The sequence below is a fragment of the Triticum aestivum genome, chromosome 6B (assembly GCF_018294505.1).
Source record: "Triticum aestivum cultivar Chinese Spring chromosome 6B, IWGSC CS RefSeq v2.1, whole genome shotgun sequence".
Classification (NCBI taxonomy): domain Eukaryota; kingdom Viridiplantae; phylum Streptophyta; class Magnoliopsida; order Poales; family Poaceae; genus Triticum; species Triticum aestivum.
In genome coordinates, this window is record NC_057810.1 from 362,706,952 (window position 1) to 362,725,558 (window position 18,607).

Below are 18,607 nucleotides of genomic sequence, written 5' to 3' on the forward strand. Positions count from 1 at the left end.
TGTTTTTTAAATATGAGGAGTGCATACGAGTTTAATAAAGCATTGCAATGTTCCTAAGTTTTCAGAAGAATCCAATGTATTAGATGCTAGGTCAAACCTCATAAGAAATATCAGTGTGCACTGCAACGTTGTCTGAATGGACTGCAACTATTTTTTTCAGAACATAAACTTAGATGTGTGTAGAGTCATTCGCCCGATGGTGTTTGCAGCTCGCCCGGTTGTATTGGACATGACGGGGTTATAGCAGATCTGTGTAGTTGAGGATCTCACGGCAGCAATAGTGAGGAGGATTTGTACCTGCTGTTTACGATCGAGGCACCGTTGGTGGTTGCAGCGTCGAAGTTGATGCAGCAGGTCTGCTTGGAGTTCTATTTTTCGATGCAGCAAGTGGATGCTGAGCTCTGTTTTGGGGTGCAGCAGGTGGACGTGGTGGTAATCCAGTGTTGTGACGATGTCTTGGTGGATTGGTTTGAAAATTTGGGAGCAGTGGCACATCATCATAGACATAATCATCATCTGCTGCAACATTGTGTTGAACTGCATCATCATTGTCTGTTCGGCCATGCTGTCCAAACGTAGTGAACTCGTGCTTATACTCTGGGTTGAGAACTGTTATTGGCTCATCTTCATCGTCATCGTCTTCATCATCCCGTTGGTGAGTGCCTTCCCAGACGAATGTGACATCATCGTCATCTTCAACTACATCTCCTTCCTGGAAAAAATCTTCTTCCGGAGAGTACTGCACCCTGTTTGTTGACGTGAAGAATCCTCGAGGAATCTCAGGGGTAACCTAGCCAGTATCTCTTTCAGAAGAAGCTCCACTCTTCTGATAGTTGTTGTTTTCAGTGCCGTCAATTATGCGCGGCATTTTGTATCTGCTGAACGTCATTTCCTGCACACAAAATGACCGAGCTGCACTATCAGGTTGAATGAACTAAATCAAGCAAACTGCAATGTGTTCAAAATGGTACTGCCGAAGCATTGCAGGCTGACTGCATCACCCTGCAAGGTGAACTGAAGCAACCACACTGCATCATTATCCGTAATGAACCTATACAAGTGTACTGCATAACCGAGTAAGTGCACTGCATTTTCCCCCACAACGAACCGAAGCAACCGCACTGCATAGGTTTTGTAGGCGTGTTGTACTGCTTGTACTGCTTTGTCTAGGATAACTACACTGAGATGGTTGAGGAAGTGTACTGCTTACCTCGTGTTGCAGTGATTTCTTGCGTTTACAAGAGGAAGTTCCCTTCTCGTCCGTCTGCACAACTTTCACGTTCGCCCGTGCAGTCCACTTGCCCTTCAGAAGTTCATGAGCGGTCTAGACGTTGCTCAAGGTGATTGCTCTGAAGGTCGATCCAGACTTATTCCAAGAAGCTACCGTGGATGAAGCAACCTTGTGCACACTCCTTCTTGCTCGAATTGGTTTGATGTCGAGGCAGCACCAATCCACATCTGATGAAGTACAGCTAATTGCAGGCCCAAAGGAGTTTGGTGGCGGCGCTACCGAGCTGCTGCCGTGGAAGAAGGCCGATAGGCTGGTGTTGCTCAGTGCCTGCCGCGAAAGAAGGCCGAGAGGCGATGGGCAGCATCGTTGCCTAGCCGCCACCGCGGAAGAAGGCCGGGAGAGGAGGGGCGGCGTCGCTGCAGGCCGCCACCGTGGAAGAAGGCTGGGAGGGGAGGGGCAGCGGTGCTCACAAGCCACCGCCACAGGAGAAAGTGGGGAGGGGAGGGGTGGCATCGCTCCCAAGACGCCGCTGGGGAAGAAGGCCGGGAGGGGAGGGGCGGCAGCGCTCCTAGACCGCTGCCGCGATAGAAGGCCGGGAAGGGAGGGGCGGCGGCGCTCCCAGGCCGCTGTCGCGGTAGAAGGTTGGGAGGGGAGGGGCAGCGGCGCTCCCAGGCCGCGCCGCGATAGAAGGTCGAGAGGGGAGGGGCGGCGGCGATCTGTTGGTGGTGTGCAGAATAAGGACGGTGTTATTAGAATAAGAGTCTTAAGGGGTGTTATCATAATAGACCCACCCTATATATATATATAGTCAATGAAGAACAACGATGGAAAGAGAATACAATGCAAAGTTGAAGAAATTGAACAACTGAGGAATTTAAAAAATGAAGAAAAACTCAAATTGAAGATTTTCAACTTTGGTTGGTGGCATAGCCCACCGCATAAGAATGATGATTTCAGACACTGCGTACAATTTTCGTAGGGTTCTGAGAATCAAATTCTTCATTAATTTCTTCACACTTAGAGGGTTAGTCTTCATTGATTGAAGAAAAACGTTACTTCATGTGTTGCACATCTAAGTCATCAATTTTGCCTAAGTGTTAGGATGTGTGTCCTTTTCAAAGAACATTCGAAGATTCTAATATATTTAGCTAACACCGCAACTTGCTAAATCTCTTCTCATCCAAGGGATTTGTGAAGATATCGGCCAGCTGGTCTTCAGTATTTGCGTGGTCGATGGGGATGTCGCCCTTCAACACATGGTCACGAAGAAAATGATGACGAATCTGGATGTGCTTTGTCTTCGAGTGCTGAACTGGGTTGTGAGCAATCTTGATAGCACTCTCATTGTCGCAGTAGAGTGGCACATTCTTCACATTGATGCCATAGTCCTTGAGGGTTTGCTTCATCCATAGCAATTGAGCACAGCAGTATCCAGCAGCAATGTACTCAGCTTCAACAGTTGAGAGTATGCAGCTCTGCTTCTTCAAGGACCAACATACCAAGGATTGTCCAAGGAAATGACATGTGCCTGATGTTGACTTGCAGTCCACCCGATCACCAGCATAGTCAGAGTCAGAATATCCAATGAGATCAAAATAAGAGCCCTTGGGATACCATAATCCGAGTGTTGGAGTGTGAGCTAGATATCGAAGAATATGCTTCACAACCTTATGGTGTGATTCCTTCGGTGTAGCTTGAAATCGGGCACACATGCAAACACTAAGCATAATATCCAGCCTAGATACACATAGATACAATAAAGATCCAATCATGGAGCGGTATACCTTTTGATCAAAGTCTTTACCATTTTCATCAGTGCATAGATGGCCATTTGTGGGCATAGGGATTTTGATGCCTTTGCAATATTGCATGCCGAATTTCCTCAACACATCCTTGAGGTTTTTCTCCTGAGATATGAATATGCGATTGTATTGTTGATGAATTTGAAGACCTAAGAAGAATTTCAACTTTCTCATCATAGACATTTGATATTCCTCGCTCATCATATAGGCAAATTCGTCACTGTAACATTGGTTAGTACAGCCAAAGATAATATCATCAACATATATTTGGCACACGAATAATTCATCATCATATGCTTTGGTGAAAAGAGTTGAGTCAAGTGAACCGGGTTTGAAGCCTTTCTTCATGAGGAATTCCTTCAGTGTGTCATACCATGCCCGAGGTGCTTGCTTCAGGCCATAGAAGGCCTTGTTGAGTCTATAGACATGATCTGGAAATTTTGGATCCTCAAAACCTGGTGGTTGAGCAACATATACATCTTCCTAAAGCTTACCATTGAGGAATGCAGTTTTCACATCCATTTGATGTAAGATGATATTATGATGGTTAGCATAAGCAAGAAATATGCGAATAGCCTCAAGTCTAGCAACAGGTGCAAAAGTTCATCAAAATCAATTCCTTCAACCTGTGTGTAGCCTTGAGCTACGAGACGATCCTTATTCCTCACCACAAGGCCATTTTCATCTTGTTTTTTGCGGTAGATCCATTTGGTACCGATGATGTTGTGCTTGCGTGGGTTTGGTTTCTTGACAAGCTCCCACACGTTGTTGAGCTCGAATTGATACAATTCACCTTGCATGGCTTGAATCCACTCAGATTCCATGAATGCCTCATCAACTTTAGTGGGCTCTGTGATAGAGACACACGCAAAATGCCCACAAAAGTTAGATAAGTGTGAAGCTTTTAAGCGCGTGAGAGGACCTAGTGCGTTGATGTCGTCGATGATATTCTTGATCTGCACTTCGTTTGCAACGCGAGGATGTGCAGGTTGACAAATTTGCTTAAGCCCAGTAATTTCTTCAGGACCATTTTCTTCAGCAGCACCAGTGTGATTTTCTTCACGATCCGGAATGACTTCTTCAGCAGATTCTTTGCTAGGGATTATATCCTTAGTAACTTTGAACTTGATGAATTCCTCGGGTGACATTTCATCTAGCACAAGAGGTAGGTGCTCTCTTTGTGAGCCATTAGTTTCATTGAACCGCACATCTACAGTTTCAACAATCTTGTGATGATTGATGTTGGTGTGCGAGTCCTTTCTGTAACCAAGCATAAAACCCTCATGTGCTTTCGGTGCAAATTTAGAGTGATGGTGAGGATCTCTAATCCAACATTTAGCATCGAAGACTTTGAAATAACTTACATTGGGTTTCTTGTTAGTGAGAAGTTCATATGAGGTCTTTTTGAAGAATTTGTGAAGATATACCCTATTGATATGTGGCACGCAGTATCATTAGCTTCCAGCCAGAAGCACTATGGTGTCTTGTATTCATCAAGCATGGTGCGAGCCATCTCAACAAGGGTTGTGTTCTTTCACTCCACGACGCCATTCTGCTGAGGAGTATAAGGAGCAGATAACTCGTGAGTAATACCAAGTATATCAAGATATTCATCGAGACCAGTGTTCTTTAATTCAGTCCCATTATCACTCCTGATATGCTTGATCTTCACACTGAAGTTAATAGAAGCTCTTGAGCAAAATCATCTGAAGACTTCCTGCACTTCATTTTTGTAAGTGATGATATGCACCCATGTGTAACGAGAATAATCATCAACTATGACAAAGCCATATAATGATGCAAAACTAGAGAACATGGCATAATGAGTTGGGTGAAAGAGATCCATATGAAGTAATTCAAAGGGACGAGAAGTGGTCATGATAGTCTATGAGGGATTCTTGGCACTGGTGATCTTTCCAGCCTCACAAGCCCCACAAAGATGATATTTGAGGAATTTGACACCCTCGATGCCAATGACATGCTTATTCTTTGTGAGTGTATGCAAGTTCCTCATCCCAGCATGACCAAGTCGCCGATGCCATAGCCAGCATTCTGAAGCCTTTTGCAAGTAGACATGTGGCAGGCTGTGGTCCTGCAGAGAAATCAACAATATACAAGTATCCTTTCCTAAAGCCTTCGAAGACTTTCAAATTGTCAGACTCCATTAGCACAATGCAATGTTATTTGCCAAAGACGACAACCATATCAAGATCACAAAGCATTGAGACAGACATGAGGTTGAATCCTAAGGACTCGACAAGAATGACTTTGTCCATGTGTTTATCCTTTGAGATCGCAACCTTACCTAGACCCAATACCTTGATTTTGCCTTTGTCAGCGTAGGTGATGTGCTTCAGATGAGATGGTGACAAACCAGTGTCCATCAACAAGTTCCTGTCACCGGTCATGTGGTTTGTACATCCACTGTCGAGGACCCATGCAGTAGCTTTAGGTTGTTCATCCTACAGATGAATTAGTGCAACTTACGAACCCATATACTTCATTGGTGAAGAATATGATATCAATTTCAACAAAAGTAACAGATAAGCAATATGAGGACAAGAGAAATGAGTGATTCATTTCTTCATGATTAGCTTGCGTCCATTCAAGCACATTCAGGTCTCCAGCAAATTCTTCAGACGATTAAGTTCGTCTGGAGACCTGACCCTGCATAAGAGATTACTTCTTTTTCTTCACCACCCACATTTGGAGGGGTGGCAAAGAGTTCATCATTCTGCAAGCTCCATAAGAAAAATATGGCATTGAAGCCAGTGCACTTTGTTTCATAGAAGAGTGGTTAGGATAAGCATATGAATAAGCAAAGAAATTCTTCGAGGACTTATGAACCTAATGGTTTGAAGAATAATGCACATATTCATAGCCTTTAGACTTTCCCTGTGAAACAGAAGTGTTAGCACGATGATATTCATATGAGGATTTTGATCCATGTGAAGAATTTGGTCCATATGAAGAATTTGATCTGGGGTTCCTTTTCTTCATGGGTGGTGTCATGATGACATTTACCTGAATATTTTCAAGGGACCTTTTGGGAACCCAGATTTTCTTCATAGGGGGACGGTTCCTACAGTTAGTTCCAACATATCGAGCAAATACTTCACCATTCTAATTCTTGAACAATTTATAGTTGGAGTCAAATGACTCATCACAGGAATATGGAGAATCACTGGTAAAGCCAGATAGATTGCGTGGATCTACTGGAGGACCTTTCGTAGCAACCCATGAGGTTTTGGGATACTGCTCAGGTTTCCAGTAGGTCCGATCAGCATTAAGTTTCCTCTCAAAGGCAATACCCTCTTTCCTAGGGTTCATGTTCAAGATCTTCTTTTTGAGCACATCACAAAGAGTCTGATGCCCTTTGAGGCTTTTGTAAATGCATGTCACATACAATTCCTTCAGCCATGCATTATCGTCAGTGATACTTGTGTTATCCCCAGATGAGGAATTTGTGACCACAGAGACAGTTGAAGAATTTGCAGCAATAGAAGCATTTGAACATTTAGGAGAAGAATTAGCAGATACATGCTCAATGCATTTCAGACAAGGTGGAATAAATTTTTCTTGAGCGGAATTGATCCGTTGAGCAAGCAATGAATCGTTTTCCTTCTGAAGATCTTCATAACTCACTTTTAACTTCTCAAGATCTTGCTTTCTCTAAAGAAATTCATAAGAAAGCTTCTCATGATCAGTTTAGAGAGTGTTATGATGATTTTGAAGGTTGTCAAACTTAGACTGAAGTTTCTGAAGACTATCAGTCAAAGCTTTAGTTCGATTCAATTCCTCACCCAACATATCATCGATTTCATCAAGCATGTTTTGAACCTTTTCAAGAGCTCTTTGTTGTTTAGTGGCAAGGGAAGCAAGTTTAGTGTAGCTGGGTCCAAATTCATCACCCGATTCATCATCGGTATATTCGGAAAGGTAGCATTCAGTTACCTTGGCACCCTTTACCATAAGGCAAGGTGCAGTGGATGATGATTCTGGGGCGAAAGTCATATCCTTGAGAGATTCCTTGAAATCCTCAAACCAAGGATCATGACGAGTTCGATGGCCTTCATAGAGCTCAGAGAGTCGGTCCGAGGTTAGCTTTGCATGGTTGAGATGCATGATGTTCCTGAACTGATTTTGGGACAAATAGGAGCAGATGACATCCTTCGCCGTGAGGTTGAGGAGAGTGTACTTGCGAATATCATCAGCCTCCGCCATCTTGCAAAGATCGGTAAGACCGATCTCTGTGACGGTCCACAGTTTGTTGTTCATCACCATGAGTCGCTTCTTCATCATGTCCTTCGATACTCATGACCGTCAAAGATGGGACATGTCACTTTCTTCATTCCTGAAGTCGACATAACTAGAACACCAGGTGGTTAAACCAAAATCACACAGAACAAGGGAGTACCTTGCTCTGATACCAATTGAAAGTGCATTAAGTCGACTAGAGGGGGGTGAATAGGCATTTTTTACAAATTCATCACTAAGGAATTTCAGGGTGAGGAAATTCCTAAGTCACAAACACAGAATACTCAGGTATAAGTACTCAGGTATAAGCATAACAGAGTTATAGCATAGTCATCATGATGAAATGAAAGACAAACACAAAGTACAGAAAGCGTAAACACAGGATAAGCAGGCTAAAGACAATGTGACAGAGAAATTGGATTGAGGAAATAGAGAAAGTCTTCAGTCAAAGTCTTCAAACAGTAATGATCAGGATCATCAACACATGAATGAGGAAATGAAAGGGTTGAGGACATAGAACCACTAGGCTTGGTGAAGACAATGATTTTGTAGACTTGTTCCAACTTTTGTGATAGTTGTACATCTGGTTGGAGCGGCTGAGTATTTAAACTCGAGGACACACAGTCCCGGACACATAGTCCTCACCGTATTCTCCTTGAACTAAGATCACATAGACCTCGCCCAACACTCATGGTGTATTCATAGGTGACTTCCAATCCTTCAAAGACTTGGTCACTCGGCGATCCACAATTTCTCTTGGATGCTCAGACCATGACCCTAACCGTGTGGAGGATTCATAGTCCTCAAAGGTAACAAGCGTCGGTTCCACACAAGAACAATCTCTTCAGTGATGCTCAATCACTTTGGGTTTGTAGGTGTTTGGGTTTGGGATTTGGGTTTTCCTCACTTGATGATTTTCGCTCAAAGTCCTCGAAGGATCGGATGCTCTCCAATCACAAGTGTCAGTTTCTCTCGAAGCAGCCAACCAGCTATTGTAGGGGGCGGCTATTTATAGCCTAGGAAGCAGCCCGAGATGATAAGACATAAATGACGTTCAATGATATGACCGTTAGGTGGTAGGATATTTTGGACAGTTGGCGCGTAGCATAGCAACAGTCGGATTTGAGGTTCGAATTCCTCAGGGCTATCATGTTCCTCACAGTGTAGGCAATCCACACTGGCGAATTCCTAACTCCTCAGTTAGAACAAATTCCTCATAGACCCGAAGATCTTCGTCTCTATCACTGAATAAATTGACTGAACTGATATGAGATTTCCAATGGCTTCACTCGAAAGGATTGGGTAGTTTCAGGATTTTGAGATGAGCATCACTTGGAAATTAGTTTCCTTAGTATTACCTCGAACCCCTTTAACAGTACGGTGTTTTGTATGACTCAAGAGAGAGAAAATCTAACTACAAAAACAGAAGTCTTCACGCTTCATAATCCTTGTATGAATATCCAAGTCTTCAAGGTCACACCAATTTCATCACTTTCAAAGTCTTCAGGAGAACCAAAGTTTTCAGCTGAAGACATTCATTTTTAGGGGTCGACAGTCATTGTAAATATCAAACTCCTCATCGGCTTATAGAGCCTGTGTACACTCACAAACATATTATTCCCTTAACCTATAAGTCTTCAATACACCAAAATCACTAAGGGGCACTAGATGCACTTACAGATAGGCATGCCGGACCACTTGAGCGGCTTCTGAGAATATGCAGCTGGTTCCACAGAATTAACCTCTTGTGCCCACTGCTTGAGTTGGCAGGGGAGAGGAGTGCAGGGACACACCTCTGTCAATGCACATGGCTTCAGCTGCTTTCTAAAAATATTGCTCACTTGTTTCTTCCTCATCCCCTTAATCACAGTCCTCGTCCCCTTCTTTCTTCTCTCGACCTCTAGCTAGCTTTTCCTTCAGCTACGGGCCCTTGCCACGGCGGCCTTCTCTGCCACCACGGCCCTTCCCGGAATTACCTTCCTGGTCTCTTTCCTTATCATGCTCCTCATGCTCTGCCTTCTGCTTCTTAATGAGGTGCTCAACTTGAAGGCATTCTTGAAGGTCATGCCCTTTAGTGCGGTGGATCTTGCAGTATGGCCTGTTAGACTTCCCAGGTTTCTCGGCCGTCGCAGCCTCCAGGCAATCAGTGCACACGGCAGTTTCCTTGCCAGGGACTTCAGTTTTGGCCTTCTTGCCGGTGCCAAGATCGCCAGAGCCCTCAACAACTAATATTGACTTCCCTTTGTGTTTCTTATTGCACTTCTGATTCCTCCTCTTTGGGTTAGCGGTCTCGTCATTGTCCTCTGAATCGACCTTGATGCCTTCCTCCTCCTTGGGGAGTCGCCTTCCTTCCTCAGCCCAAGCACAGTTGTCCACCAAAGTCTACATTTCATTAACGGTCTTGGGCATTTGAACGTTCATCTTGGAATGTATCCTTCTATTGCGCACGTTCGAATGGAACGCGACAATCACGGCTGCTGGATGTATCTCTAGAATATTGTGGTGCACTTGGCTGAACCCCTGCATATATTTTTGCAAGTTCTCTCCTTCCTTCTGTGGAAAGATTTGGAAGTCGCTGGGACGTCCAGGCTCTTGATGGCAGCCCATGAAGGCGCCAATAAACTCATTGCACAGGTCAGCCCATGAAAAAATGGAGTTCTCCGGCAGGTGCATTAGCCATGACCTCACATTTGGCTTAAGTGCCAAAGTGAAGTAGTTGGCGAACACATTCTCATCTCTCCCTTAGGTGGCATGAACAACAATTGTGTAGATGCTCAAAAACTCTGCCGGCATCAACTTTCCATCATACTTTTCTTGTAGCTCTGGTTTGAAAACACGGCTAGATAGCCAGCGGACTTGCCGCAGCTCACGAGTGAAGGCGGGCCACCCAACCTCGAAAGGTAAGTACCCGCCAGCACTGGGCGCGGGCTCATCAATGTCTGGACCATTGCACCTGTCAAATTGATGGCAGGTTTCCCGTCGCCATTCTATGGTGATGCGCACATCTTCCCTCCGCCAAGCCTCTAGGACATGCCGTTGATCTTGACGGGCCCGTGGATCAGATGAGGCCATCGAGGCTTCGTCGGGATCAGGGTTGTGTTGCTCTAGTTGTTGCCTCTGGTCTGCTGCCACGGAGGGGACTGCACTGTTGGTGTGGCCCACTCAATGCGGCCAAGAGTTCATACCATTGTTGCCGTTCGCGGGTTCCATGATGGTTCTGCCTGCTAGGAAGTTTTTGCTTCAGCGAAGCCGATCAAACTCTGGATGGTGGCTCTCTACTCATCCATTTGATTGGCCGCTGGTGGGAATCTCAGTAGGAGTTGGGTCCCCGCAATGGTTTCCGTAGCCGTGCTCGTCATAGATGATGAGACGGATTGTGACGTCACTCGACTCTTAGTTGCACCAACAGGAGCGTCACCGCGCTCTTGCCACCGGAAACCAGTCGTCGTGGCAACTGGTCGATGAGTACACTACTAGGAAAAGGGCTATAGATAATATGGACATTAATGGCGCACCACACATGTGGTGCACCACAACTATATAGCACTGGCGCACCATGTGTTGGTGCGCCATTAGTGTGATGGACACTAATTGCGCACCACACCCACGGTGCACCACTACTAACAAACTTTTTTTTATTTTTCCAAAACTAGTAATAGCGCACCAGGGCACAGTGCGCCATTACTAGTTTTAACTAGTAATGGCGCAACACTCACCCCATCCACGGATTTTCTGGAAGCGTCAGGTGCATGGATGAAACAACGTATCGCCAGCTAGATAGAGATCATGGGTCTCTGAAAACCGTGTTCATGGGACATCGAAGGTGGCTTCGCAATGATGACTCATGGAGAAAACGCAAGGATCTGTTCAATGGTGAAACCGAACCCCGAAGACGCCCGCGTACAAGGAGCGGCGAGGAAATAGATGAGCTGTTAAAATTGGAAAGAGTGCCCACCGCCGGGAAATGCGCCAGAGCCGGGAAAGAAGAGAAAGGCGCGAGAGCCGCTGCTGAAGGTATGGAAAACGAGGTCTGTTTTCTGGGACTTGCCGTACTGGAACATCCACCATGTGCCTCACAGCCTTGATGTCATGCATATTACGAAGAACGTGTGCGAGAGCCTACTTGTTACCCTACTCAACATGCCAGAGAGGACCAAAGATGGGCCGAAAGCAAGGGCGGACTTGAAATCAATGGGCATCAGGGAGGAGCTTCACGCTAATAATGATGATGATGATGAGGCGAAGTAGGACACGGAAATTCGTTGCGAAGGCAAAAAGGCCAAGAAGACTGGAAATGACTTCCCTCCCGCGTGCTTCACTCTAAGTCAGGAGGAGACCGATCAGTTTTTCAACTGCCTCGTAGTAGTAAAACTTCCTTACGGTTTCGCGGGGAACATAAGAAGATACCTAGACTCAGCGAAGCAGAAGTTTAGCGGGACGAAGTATCACAACTCTCACGTGCTGATGACACAGATACTTCCAGTTGCAATCCGTGGGATCATGGACGCGCACGTCAGTGAAATGATATTTGGCCTATGCAACTTTTTCGAGGTCATCTCTTAGAAGTCGGTTGGCGTGAGGCAACTCAGAAGGCTACAGGAAGAGATCGTGGTGATACTATGCGAGCTTGAGATGTACTTCCCGCTTGCATTCTTCGACGTTATGGTGCATCTGCTGGTCCATATCGTGGAGGATATCATCCAGCTCGGGCCGACGTTCCTGCACAGCGTGATGCCGTTCGAAAGGATGAATGGTGTCATCAAAGGATATGTTCGCAACATGTCACGTCCAGAGGGAAGCCTAGCCAGGGGCTTTCTGACCGAAGAGTGCATCTCCTACTGCACGAAGTATCTAGGCATCGAGAACCCCGTTGGTCTGCCCATCAACAGGCACCTCGGCAGGCTCGCTAGATGGGGTCACCGTGAGGGTCGCCGCAAAATGCATGTCGACTTCGAGGGTCGACTCGCCGACTTTGAAAGAGCAAACCTAGTCGCGCTACAACACATAGACGTGGCTGATCCTTGGGTGGTAGAGCACAAAACCTTTATTGAGAAGACATACAATGACCGAGGCCAACAGAGGACGAATGGTGATATAATCAAAGAACACAACTCATGTTTCACGCGTTGTTTCAAGGAGAAGCTTCTGTCATACCCTTTACATGAGGATTCTTCTACGGAAGAACAACTCATATTTGCCTTGTCACAGGGCACCGAGCACAACCTGATGACGTATGAGGCGTACGATATCAATGGCTACACATTCTACTCCGAGGGAAAGGACATGAAGAGCGATGGTTATCAGAACTCCGGGGTAACGATGGAATCCTACACCAGTAACGACAAGGACAGATACTACGGAAGGATCGAGGAGATCTGGGAGCTGAGCTACGCTGGAGAGAAGGTCCTGATGTTCCATGTGAGATGGGCCAAGAGCGTCCTAAAATAAGACCGGTATTTCACCACCATGGTTATACCCGAAGCCAAATCTAAGACCACGGGCGCAAACGCCACCGCGAAAAATGAGCCATGGGTACTGGCTTCCCAAGTGGACCAATGCTTCTTCATTACTGACCCGCCAAAGCCCAGTCCTGTTATCATGAGGAGAGGCAAAGGGAAGATCATCGGAATAGATGGAGTCGCCAATGAGCAAGACTTCGACAAGTACGGCGACCCGAAGATGGAACATGACGACGACGATGAAGTACCAGCATACACCACCAGAAGAAGCAGGACCACCCTACCTAAAGGACGTCCGTTCAAGAGAAGAACTCCATTTGCGAAAAATAAGGGCAAGAAGATTGTGAACAGATAGCTTGCTAAGGTCGATTGTATTTAAATTGTAGCCTTCATTTCTTGATTGTATTCATAAATGTTTTCATATTCATAAATGTTTTACCAATTCACAAATGAATGCAACTAAAAATCCAAAAAAAATATTGATGATATTTTTAAATAACAAATTTGATGATATTTTTTCATATTCATAAATATTTTGAAATAACAAATTTGATGATATTTTTTCACATTCATAAATGTTTTCAAATTTGATTGTCATTTTCTAATAAATTATTAGATGCAACTAATAATAATAATAATAAAAAGTTACTTATGGCGCACCCCTCAGTGGTGCGCCATTGCTATGGATATACTTATGGCACACCCCTGGGAGGTACGCCATTGCTAACCTTCCCCCCTCTATCCCTTTCCCCCTCGCCCCCCGTGCCAGATCCCCCTGCATCTCGATCGCGCGCTATCCCCCCTTGCCAGATCCCCCTTGCCGCCGCCGACCCCCCGCACCCTCCCCCGCTCCATCGCCGCTGCCGACCCCCCGCACCCTTCCCCGCTCCACCGCCGCCGCCGACCCCCCTCACCCTCCCCGCCTCCACCGCCGCCGACAACCCCCCGCACCCTCCCCTGTATCCTCACTCGGTTCCCCCGAACGGAATCAGCCGAGCGCACCACCCACCCCCTCCCTCCCCCGAGCGAGACCTAGGGTTCAAGCCACCGTTGTCGGCCCTCCGCCACGATGCGCCCAGCTGGTCGAACCCTCCGCGGCCCCCTTCGTCCACTCCAGGAGCCGTGCCTCCTCCGTCTGCATCGAGTACACCAACGGGTCGGCCGGGATTGCCACTGCATATAATTTTTTTGTATGTGAACTATTAAGTGAATGATATATATGAAAAAATAAAATTTATATCCCGGAAGTTTACTTAAATGATAAGTACTTAGATGTAATAATTTATTTAGTTAATATTAATTCACAAATGTAGGCTAATAATTTATTCAGTTAATATTAATTCGCAAACTGAACCAAATACTAAAGATGCAACTAAAAAAATTACTAATGGCGCACCGCTAGGAGGTGCGCCATTGCTATAAAAAAAGGTTACTAATGGCGCACCGCCAGGAGGTGCTCCATTGCTATCAAAAAAATTACTAATGGCATACCACTAGGGGGTGCGCAATTGCTAACCCTCCCCCCCACTAAAATCCCCAATCTCACATTTCTCTCTCAGCCCCCCACTGCCTCACCTCACGCGCCGCCCCTGTGCTCGCCATCCCCGGTCACGCTCGCTGCCCCCGCCGCACCCGACCACCACCGCCCCCAACGCCCAGGCGCCTCGCTGCCCATCGCCCCACCACCCCCGACGCCAACCCCCACCGCCCCCGACGCCCCCGACCCCCACCAGACCGCCGCCGCCCCCAAATCTCTCTCGTCAGAGCTGCCCCACGATGGCAGCTAGCCTCGTCGGACGCGCTCCTCGACGGTGCCGCAATCCTCCCTGCGCGGTCTCTGGTTAGTCTCTCTCCCTCCCTCCCTCTCTACCCCGCTCATCCCCATGCCCCCACGGGGCGGCGACCTAGGGTTAGGTGTAGGAGCTTGCCGCCAGCGCCCCGTTGTGTCGCTGCTACATGGGCAGCACAGCAGAGCAAAGCACAGCGCAGTGGCTTGGGCTCTTCGGCCAGTTCTTCAAAGCCATTCGCACCAGAACAATCTCCGATCAGCTGCAACCCTCTCTCTCTATCTCTTTCTCTCTCTCTCTCTCTCTCTCTCTCTCTTCCTCTCATCGTCTCCTGCAAGACAAGATGAGGTTCTGGTGTGTTAACTACTTCATGGAACATGTGTGATGCATAGGTTTCTCTTTTGTTAGCTTGAGGCTGGGCAATGATTTCGTATTACTTTCCATGGTTAGAGTCGGTAACCATCCACTGGACCGGTCTCCATGTCCGAGGAGGATTGGAGCGCTTGAGGAGGCAATAAAAGCATATCCCAAGAAGCTGTAACTTTGACAGTAGAAAATATCAGATGATTATGCTCATGGGATGCCTCGCTTTGATAGGACTGCTACAATTTGATGGAATAGTTGGACAGAGAATTATGGGGGAGGACAAACTGGGCCATCAGTAGTATGCTTTGCTAGGCAGTATGACCCAAAAATGATGAACTGGTGCGCGGTTATGGCTTGATTAGCACAACATTAGAGAATTGCCTTTGTAGACTATTTTTGCAGTGGTGCAGAGTTTAGATTTAAGCCAGGCTATGTGTGACTGCTGTTTTTATTTTGGTTACTTGGTGGCTTTTGCTTCTGATTGGTGCATTGGGGCTTGCTGGTCAACTTCCTATTGCTTGGACTCAGGGTAAGAGTAGGGAAGCATCTGCCGGACAGGACACCTTGTCCAGAGAGAATTAGCGCGCTTGAGCAGCGATTGGGATAGAAGCTAGTAGTAATTTTTTTTCAGTTTTAGAGGGCAGGCTTGAGCCTGTTGAAGCATGCCTCCTCTTGAGTTTGCTGGAATGTCGATTAACTTCCGTTTCGGCAAATTCGGGTACTCCATATCTCCTATTTTCAGCAAAGGTCATGCTGAAATTTTCTGTGAATTTTAGCATGACTTTGCTAAAGATAGGACATATGGGGTACTTGCGACTAATGCATGGGCCGGGGTATCTTAGTACTTAATTAAGTAGGATCAATTGCCTCTTGTGTTATACATATAGAAGTGTGATATGTTTACTGTCTCTTGGTGTATTAGAATTCTCCTTCCCTTTTCTTGATAGGGTATATTATTAGAAGATACCCATATATATTAGTCAACCTAGGGTGCCTCGGCATCGATAAACCCTAAATGATGAAAACTTAACTTAGCATTTAGGGTGCCGCAGCATTGACAAACCCTAAATGATAAAACCTTGGCTTTTAGGGTGCCTCGGTGTCGATAAAAACCTAAATGATGAAAGCTTAGGCTTTTAGGGTGCCTCGGCGTTGACAAACCCTAAATGATAAAAGCTTAGCTTTTAGGATGCCTCGGTGTCGACAAACCCTGAATGAGGAGACAAGAAGAAGGGGGTTAGGAAGGGACTTGGACCTTAGCAACAACACACTAATAGGTTCCATCCCAAAACACCTACGCAATATCACAAACATCTCTCAATTGTTGCTTGACAATAACCAACTTTTTGGCGACATTCCTCGAGAATTAGGTTATTTGGTCAACTTAGAGATCTTCTTCCTTGACAATAACCAACTTTCTGACCAAACTTTTTTCCTATTTAGAGCGAAACATGGCCCACAATAATGAGGCCGGTGGTTCAGGCAAGCAATTCTATGAGCTATCCCAGGAGATGGAGGAAGATCCTCACCACTATGAGGACACCGCGGAAGACACCGATCCTGACTACACAACCCCTAGTGGCGTCGGGTATGACACCACTAATGGTGCAGCTGAGGATGCCACCACTGATCATGGCAGTGCACGCACAGATGGCAGCCAACCAAAGAGGAAACGGAAGGACCGGCGCCCTAACGTGCTCGACACTATCAAGGAGGAATTTATCGAAGTGTCCTCTGAGGGGCATCCAACGACGCCCAAAGAATTAGTCAAGGGGTACGTGGTTCAGCTCGGGTACATTCTGCGGAGCACCGTCTCAATCAACACCGAGAACCTAAGGCATCCCGAGCGAGGGAATTTGCGCAGCCTCCTCTTCATGAAGCTGCATGAACGATACAAGTTCCCCGGTGACGTCGCAAACAGACGCCTCTCAGGGAATAAAGTGAACAGTGTCACCCTCACAAATATGAGCATGACCCTGTCTACTTGGAGAAGCGCGGTGAAGAGAATGATTGACAAAGGTGATAGTTATGAGAAGATGAAGGTGAAAAATCCTTCGATCAGTGAAGATGACTACAAGGAGTTCAAGATCAAGTGCGAGAGCAGCGCAACCGTGGAATCAAGTCAGTGGGGGAAAGATATGCGGGACTTGAACTTAGGGGTCCACCAACTCGGTCCCGGTGGTTACAGAGTGGCGGAACCTATATGGGACAAGGAGGACGCGGAGTGTGCCGAGCAAGGCCTACCGCCCCGCTTCGAGAAATATCGTGACAAGCAGACCAGGAACTATGTCAGGGCCCGGTACAAGGTGGACTCGATAACAAAGGAGCTTACCACGGATGCGAAGACCAAGGCGCTTGAGCATGTTTTGGTAAGGAATATACCCCGCATAATTAGCTCCATATGGTTGCATTCTAATTAATGAAGCCAAATTTCTGAATGGTTCACATTCCTTCCGCAGGACATTGAAAGCAGTAGCGCGGGGTCGTCTCAGAGCTCCCCTTGGGAAAGCACTTTAAATAGGGCGTTGAACATAATGAAAAACAAGGATAAGTTCAGTAAGCCGTCGTCAGCTGGTCGTGTGGCCGACAAAGGCTTGTCCACGAAATGGTCGTCATACTATAACGCTGGTGGGCGAAAGGAGAGGAAGACTAGCTCGGGAAGCCAGTCACGCGAGGTTCAAGAACTCAAGGCACAAGTGGCACGGATTCTAGAGATGGTCCAAGAGCAAGTGCAACACCAACTGGGAACGACGCTCACCGCTATTGTGCCTACCTTGATTGAGGGGCTGCAGGCATGGATTGCGGGCGGCCAACAAGGGCCGCCCCCGGTTCCCAGCTTCACGGCCAGTAAGTCGCACAACACGCAGGTGGCGCCATTGGTGTCTCCGGCAGAGGCGGTATTGGTGTCTCTAGCGCCAGCTTGGGCATTGGAGCTTAATGCACCCGGGTGTGCGAAGAATACGCTGGCCGGCACCTCGGCAGCAAGCGGCCCCTCCGTCACTTGCACGCCCGCCATTGGCGGTGCCTCGACACTAGCCGACCTCGACGCCATCACGGTAACTAAGCCTCTCGGCCGATGACTTCATCTCCTTGCCTTTGACTGGGCATCCCTGACGCCCTACATGTTTTCGCAGGGCGCCGGCGCCGATGTTCCATGCACTCTCCTGCACTTCATGGGAGGCAAGTTGATCGATGTCGCCAAGGGCAGAATCGTTCAACTGGGCAACCCCGTGTTCCACGGTAATCCAATGCCACCCACTGTGTATATGGTTGAACTGGTTCGGGTGCTGCCAGGCTGCAACGAATTGTTACCTCCGTTTCGACCCGCTGGGGCCGATGAAGATGATGTGATGACCCTCAGCGCCTACGTAAGATGGCCCCTACTTTGGCCGAAGAGCCAGATTCGTTTGGTGGCGGGGGACACCACCCCACAAACAACACCGCCAGTTGTGCCGGCGCCAAGCCATGGCAAGACCGTCGCAACGCTATCGGACATGCCGGACATGCATATGGCACAGGATCCGGACATGCATATGGCACAGGATCCGAACGACGACGACGACGATGACGACGGTACATTTACCAACGTCGATAAGTACTTTGCCGAACGTGGGTACGGTGGCGAATTCTTGGGGCCTCCTTCTCAAGAACCCAACCCTGCAAAAGACGACAGCGATATAGTTGGTACCGCCGAGAAACCCAATT